Below are 7,307 nucleotides of genomic sequence, written 5' to 3'. Positions count from 1 at the left end.
TAAATGAATGGTAGCCATGTTGCAACATTGATGAACATTTATACAGGGGCTTACAGAAAACCATTTATTTGATAATCATACAGTAATAATTGTGTTCTGAAGTTGTAAATAGTTGTGTTATCCTGACATAAGCCTACGATATGGTAAAGTACATTGATAATAAACCAGAAAGAAAGTTACAATATATATATTTAATGCTAATCATTATGTTCTCTCTCTCTCTCTCTCTCTCTCTCTCTCTCTCTCTCTCTCTCTCTCTCTCTCAGAAATATAGTTGTTATTGTTAGGGAGGCAGGAAGCCTAGAGGTTAAGACTGTTGGGTCATTGATTCGAATCCCTGAGTGAAAAATCTGTCAATATTCCTTTGAGCAAGGCACTTAACCCTAATTGCTCCTTTAAGTTGCTCTGGATAAGAACGTCTGCTATAATGAATGAAGATACTTATTTAGCTCTAAATGCCATGTTCTCTCTCATACAGGGTTGGTGTAGTTGGAAGGAACACTCCCACTTGTCCCCTCAGTCTTCCTTTCCACCATGACATGTCGGAACACTCCAGCACCTCGATGATGTCACCGGCCTTAAAGCTCAGCTCGTCCTTCTCCTCGGCGTTGAAGTCATACTGAGCTCTCACCTGCATCAGACCACCGCCCCCCGTGGTCACCGCCGCACGCTGGAACACAGGCACACACACAGGGGTTGATTAGACACGTAGCTTCATTCTATACATACACACACATGCATGAAGGTACATACACGCACACACACAGACACACACACACACACACACACAAACACACCACACACACACACACACACACACACACACACACACACACACACACACACACACACACACACACACACACACACACAGGAGGGATTTGGTTGTAGAGAGTATACTACTTGTGGTGGGGGTATAGGGTCTGGTGTGCGGGGCAGGGGTTGTTGAGGCTGGGGTACGCGGGGCAGGAGATGGTGAGGTTGGGGTATGCTGGGCAGGGGCTGGTGAGGCTGGGGTATGCTGGGCAGGGGCAGGTGAGGCTGGGGTATGCTGGGCAGGGGCAGGTGAGGCTGGGGTGCGCGGGGCAGGGACTGGTGAGGCTGGGGCTGAGAGGATGGGGCTGATGTCCTGGTCTGGCCAAATCCCTTCTCCTAGGAAGAAAAGTGAAATTAGAGACAGAGAGACAGAGAGAGAGACAGAGAGACAGAGAGAGAGTGAGACAGAGAGACAGAGAGACAGAGAGAAAGACAGAGAGACAGAGAGACAGAGAGAGCACTGTCATAACTTTTCTTTCAGATTCGATAAACCGATAATGAACAGTTTTAGCTATTTATCAAGCTTGAAGTACCCTACACCATCATTTAGTGAACAGGGATCCTCCATAGTTCTACTCCTGCCTGTGTTTCTGTGTCCAGCAGATATATGCTGTTTAGAGACAGAGTTGTTCATATAGTACTCTACCAGCTCCTTTATTAACTACGTATAAGCCCTTCATAAACCCCTTATAAACCCTTTATAAATACTTATAACTGGTACCTGTGTTTCTGTGTCCAGCAGATATATGCGGCTGTGTTTAGAGACAGAGTTGTTCATGTAATAGTTCACCAGCTCCTTTATTAACTACGTATAAGCCCTTCATAAACCCCTTATAAACCCTTTATAAATACTTATAACTGGTACCTGTGTTTCTGTGTCCAGCAGATATATGCGGCTGTGTTTAGAGACAGAGTTGTTCATGTAATAGTTCACCAGCTCGTTGAAGGAGCTGAACTTCTCAGACCAGAGGTAATACTGCCCTCTGGTGTCTGCCATCACCTTGAAGTGCTGCACGTCTGCCTCGTGTCTGGGAGAGGTAGGTAGGTAGGTAGGTAGGTAGATAGATAGGTAGGTATAGTGATATGATGCAAATAGGAGGGAAATATGTCAATGATGTTGTCGTGTACATTAATCTAGCTTTTTAATGTAAAGACACACACACACTGACCTAACGGATATGGAGAAATCTCCTGGGGAGCTCTGGCTGCCCCTGATCAGAAAGGATCCTGTAGGCTGGGCCATGAGAGACTCCTGGGCCTCACTCGACTAGCACTCTCCTGGTACCAACTAGAGATGGGGGAGAGGGGGAGGGAGGAGTAGAGAGGGGGAGAGAGAGTGGTGAGAAGGGGTGGGGGAGAGGGGAGGGAGGAGTAGAGAGGGGGAGAGGGAGTGGGTGAGAAGGGGTGGGGGAGAGGGGGAGGGAGGAGTAGAGAGGGGGAGAGAGAGAGTGGGTGAGAAGGGGTGGGGAGAGGGGGAGGGAGGAGTAGAGAGGGGGAGAGAGAGGGGTGAGAAGGGGTGGGAGGAGTAGAGAGGGGGAGAGAGAGGGTGAGAAGGGGTGGGGGGGGAGAGGGGGAGGGAGGAGAGAGGGGGGAGAGAGAGTGGGTGAGAAGGGGTGGGAGGAGAGAGAGGGGGAGAGAGAGTGGGTGAGAAGGGGTGGGGGGAGAGGGGAGGGAGGAGTAGAGAGGGGGAGGGAGGAGAGAGAGGGGGAGGGAGGAGAGAGAGGGGGAGGGAGGAGGAGAGGGGGAGGGAGAGGGGTGAGAAGGGGTGGGAGGAGTAGAGAGGGGGAGGGAGGAGTAGAGAGGGGGAGGGAGAGGGGGTGAGAAGGGGTGGGAGGAGTAGAGAGGGGGAGAGAGAGTGGGTGAGAAGGGGTGGGGGAGGAGGGGGAGGGAGGAGTAGAGAGGGGGAGGGAGGAGTAGAGAGGGGGAGGGAGGAGTAGAGAGGGGGAGGGAGGAGAGAGAGGGGGAGGGAGAGTGGGTGAGAAGGGGTGGGGAGAGAGAGGGGGAGGGAGGAGTAGAGAGGGGGAGGGAGAGGGGTGAGAAGGGGTGGGAGGAGAGAGAGGGGGAGAGAGAGTGGGTGAGAAGGGGTGGGGGAGAGGGGGGAGGGAGGAGTAGAGAGGGGGAGGGAGGAGTAGAGAGGGGGAGGGAGGAGTAGAGAGGGGGAGGGAGAGGGGTGAGAAGGGGTGGGAGGAGAGAGAGGGGGAGAGAGAGTGGGTGAGAAGGGGTGGGGGAGAGGGGAGGGAGGAGTAGAGAGGGGAGGGAGGAGTAGAGAGGGGGAGGGAGGAGAGAGAGGGGGAGGGAGGAGTAGAGAGGGGGAGGGAGGAGTAGAGAGGGGGAGGGAGGAGTGAGAGGGGGAGGGAGAGTGGGTGAGAAGGGGTGGGAGGAGTAGAGAGGGGGAGAGAGAGGGTGAGAAGGGGTGGGGGGAGAGGGGGGGGAGGAGAGAGAGGGGGAGAGAGAGTGGGTGAGAAGGGGTGGGGGAGAGGGGAGGGAGGAGTAGAGAGGGGGAGAGGGGGAGAGGGAGTGGGTGAGAAGGGGTGGGGGGAGAGGGGGAGCAGTAAACAAAATAGTATTTAGTATTTTTCATAACATCGGATTGTGTTCACACCTGCTTACACACAGACATCACATAGCCGACACACACTGACACACAGTACTGCTTGATTGTCTTGGGTAATAAGTATGACCTGGGTAGGTGATTGTCTTGGGTAATAAGTATGACCTGGGTAGGTGATTGTCTTGGGTAATAAGTATGACCTGGGTAGGTGATTGTCTTGGGTAATAAGTATGACCTGGGTAGGTGATTGTCTTGGGTAATAAGTATGACCTGGGTAGGTGATTGTCTTGGGTAATAAGTATGACCTGGGTAGGTGAATGTTGATGTAGTTACGTGGTATGAATCCCTTCTTTCCATGTCGCTCAGCCATCAACCAGTCATCATTGGTGCCCAAGATCTACAGAGAACAGAGGAGGGACACACACACACGCACACACACACACACACACACACACACACACACACACACACACACACACACACACACATACTTAGAGTGGTTAGAATGGAGAAGTACTGTAGCCTACTATTGACATAAGTCCCAGAGTGCAAACAGGAAATGCTGTGGATACCGTATGACTTATACATGTTTGCCATTTGACCGTCTCACAACATAGCTTACTGAATGCTATAACAAAGGCCTGTGACCAACATGTCAGCACCTATCAACTATCAATGGGTTTGCAAGACAGTGTTGCATGGAGTATTTCTTCCGACATAAGGGTTGTCTACTTATGTTTACTATGTGCCCTTGCTAGGGTACACTAGTAGTGTGGAAGGGGATTGCTGTCCTCTTTACCTTCATGTTGTCTCCCTTCCTGAAGCTCAGCTCGTCCTCAGCAGTGGCAGTAAAGTCATACTTACCTACTGCCTCCATAGCAGGGAGTCTGGGGGGAGTTCAGGGGGAGAGAGATGGAGGGAGGTGACACAGAGAGAGAGAGAGAGAGAGAGAGAGAGAGAAGAGGGAGGTAGGGAGGGAGGGAGGGACAGAGAGAGAGATAGAGAAGGAGGTAAGGAGGGACCGGAAGAGAGAGAGAGAAGAGGGAGGGACAGGGAGAGAGAGAGAGAGGGAGGGAGGGAGGGAGGGAGGGAGGGACCGGAAGAGAGAGAGAGAAGAGGGAGGTAGGGAGGGACCGGGAAAGAGAGAGAGAAGAGGGAGGTAGGGAGGGACCGGGAGAGAGAGAGAGAGAGAGAGAGAGAGAGAGAGAGGGGGAGGGAGGGAGGGAGGGAGGGACCGGAAGAGAGAGAGAGACAGAAGAGGGAGGTAGGGAGGGACCGGGAGAGAGAGAGAGAGAAGAGGGAGGTAGGGAGGGACCGGGAGAGAGAGAGAGAGAAGAGGGAAGTAGGGATGGACCGGGAGAGAGAGAGAGAGAGAAGAGGGAGGTAGGGAGGGACCGGGAGAGAGAGAGAGAGAAGAGGGAGGGAGGGAGGGAGGGACCAGGAGAGAGAGAGAGAGAAGAGGGATGAACAGGGAGAGAGAGAGAAGAGGGAGGGACAGGGAGAGAGAGAGAGAGAGAGAAGAGGGAGGGAGAGGGAGAGAGAGAGAGAGAGAGAGAGAGAAGAGGGAGGGACAGGGAGAGAGAGATAAAGGAAAGAAGGAAGGAAGGAAGGGGGAGAGGACAGGATAGAGAGGTTAAACAAAGGCATATTTCTGTAACATAAACCCAAAACACATCAACTTTGACACATCATTAATAAATATACGATCCTATAGACAACAACAACAACTACAACAACAAGAACAAACACTGTAAAGGAAGCTGATACATACCTTGATCCCCCCAGACAGCACGGTTAGTAGAGATGGCAGCTCCAAACTTTAACTGTCCTTGTCACAGTTTTGACAGACAGGATATGATGCAGTCCTGCAGTTGCGCAAACGGAACCTTGTTCTCAAGCTGTTTAGAAGATGTCTCACCGTATACACACACACACAAACACGACACACACACACAAACACGACACACACACACACACACACACACACATACACACACTCACACAAACACAACACACACACAAACACACACACAAACACACATTAACACACACTAACACACAGAGAGAGAGAGAGAAGGGGTGAAACCACAATGCAGTCTCAGTGAGGCCATATGCTAAATAAAGTCTGTTTCAGAAGAGAACATTCATCATTGACAAACAACTTCCTCCTTTGGAAGCACTGCTGTAGCTGGCTTTCTGGAAACACCCAAATAACCTTATACATTTCACTTGCCAGCGTTATGATCCTGTACTTGGAGAAAACACACTTTATGTTGCACAAGCAAACACAATATTCCCTCTTGAAACCAACACACACTTTCCCTTTCTCATATGTTTTTAGGTCTGTGTTTCAGACAGGATCAGAAGGTGTAGCAGAGGCTCAGTCTACGTACACACACACACACACACACACACTCAGTCTAAAGCTATACAACCACTGGGTTTGGGTTTTTACCAACAAGGCCACTATTGCCTGAGACAGCGTTTCTTAAAGGAGTAGTTCACTGTTTTACAACTTGATGTTAGCTGGTTCCTCACCCTGAAAGAGAAACTTATTTATACAGCCATTACAAACGTCAGCTGACTTTAGCCACCATTAGCTAAACATCTATTGAAGTGATGGGGGCATGTGAGCAGGTTGTTGTTTTTATGGCCAAATCACGTTTAAGTGACATGATGTGGACATTACTGTTCTAAACATGCTCACTTTCCCCCATCAATTCCATGTGAATCTATCGGTGGATGAAGTTATCTCTGGTCGTAATGGCTGATTAAAGGAAACTGAACCACGGATGACAGCTTCTCCTGGCCCAAAGACCTCTTTCAGGGTAAGAATCAAGGAGAATAGTGAACTAGTCCTGTAATACTGGTCGGGTGCCTATTTTAGTTTTTGCCCTAGATGTACTGCTGTACTGCAGCGCCATCTATGCCACCAGAGACTCTGGGTTCGCGCCCAGGCTCTGTTGTAACCGGCCGCGACCGGGAGGTCCGTTGGGTGACGCACAATTGGCCTAGCGTCGTCCGGGTTAGGGAGGGTTTTGCCGGTAGGGATATCCTTGTCTCATCGCGCACCTGGCAGGGTGTGCACGCTAACCAGGTCGCCAGGTGCACGGTGTTTCCTCCAGGGTCACGGTGTTTCCTCCAGGTGCACGCTCCAGGTGCACAGTGTTTCCTCCAGGTGCACGGTGTTTCCTCCAGGTGCACGGTGTTTCCTCCAGGTGCACGGTGTTTCCTCCAGGTGCACGGTGTTTCCTCCAGGTGCACAGTGTTTCCTCCAGGTGCACGGTGTTTCCTCCAGGTGCACGGTGTTTCCTCCAGGTGCACGGTGTTTCCTCCAGGTGCACAGTGTTTCCTCCAGGTGCACAGTGTTTCCTCCAGGTGCACAGTGTTTCCTCCAGGTGCACGGTGTTTCCTCCAACACATTGGTTCGGCTGGCTTACGGGTTGGATGCGCGCTGTTTTAGGAAGCAGTGCGGCTTGGTTGGGTTGTGTATCGGAGGACGCATGACTTTCAACCTACGTCTCTCCCGAGCCCGGGAGTTGTAGCGATGAGACAAATAGTAGCTACCAACAATTGGATACCACGAAATTGGGGAGAAAAAAGAGAAAAAAGTCTTGATGATGAGTTGATTCGTTGAATCTGGCGTGTTAGTGTAACGGATGTGAAACGGCTAGCTTAGTTAGCGGTGCGCGCTAAATAGCATTTCAATTGGTGACGTCACTTGCTCTCAGACCTTGAAGTAGTAGTTCCCCTTGCTCTGCAAGGGCCGTGGTTTTTGTGGAGCGATGGGTAACGATGCTTCGTGGGTGACTGTTGTTAATGTGTGCAGAGGGTCCCTGGTTCGCGCCCGGGTATGGGCGAGGGGACGGTCTAAAGTTATACTGTTACATTAGCTCTTGGGCAGGAACAAGACATATGGACTCCTTTGGGTCCCCAGGAC

General features: G+C 51.2%; 1 pseudogene; it reads right to left on the bottom strand.

Moving 5' to 3' along the window:
* Nucleotides 1-50: 50 nt before the first annotated feature.
* On the bottom strand, nucleotides 51-5,247 carry LOC135560091 (GRB2-related adapter protein-like; annotated as a pseudogene).
* Between the last annotated feature and the right edge of the window lie 2,060 nt (nucleotides 5,248-7,307).

This window comes from Oncorhynchus nerka, linkage group LG15, assembly GCF_034236695.1.
Source record: "Oncorhynchus nerka isolate Pitt River linkage group LG15, Oner_Uvic_2.0, whole genome shotgun sequence".
Taxonomy (NCBI): Eukaryota; Metazoa; Chordata; class Actinopteri; order Salmoniformes; family Salmonidae; genus Oncorhynchus; species Oncorhynchus nerka.
The sequence above is the reverse complement of the archived record's forward strand: the minus strand, read 5'-3'. Positions and strand labels throughout refer to the sequence as shown.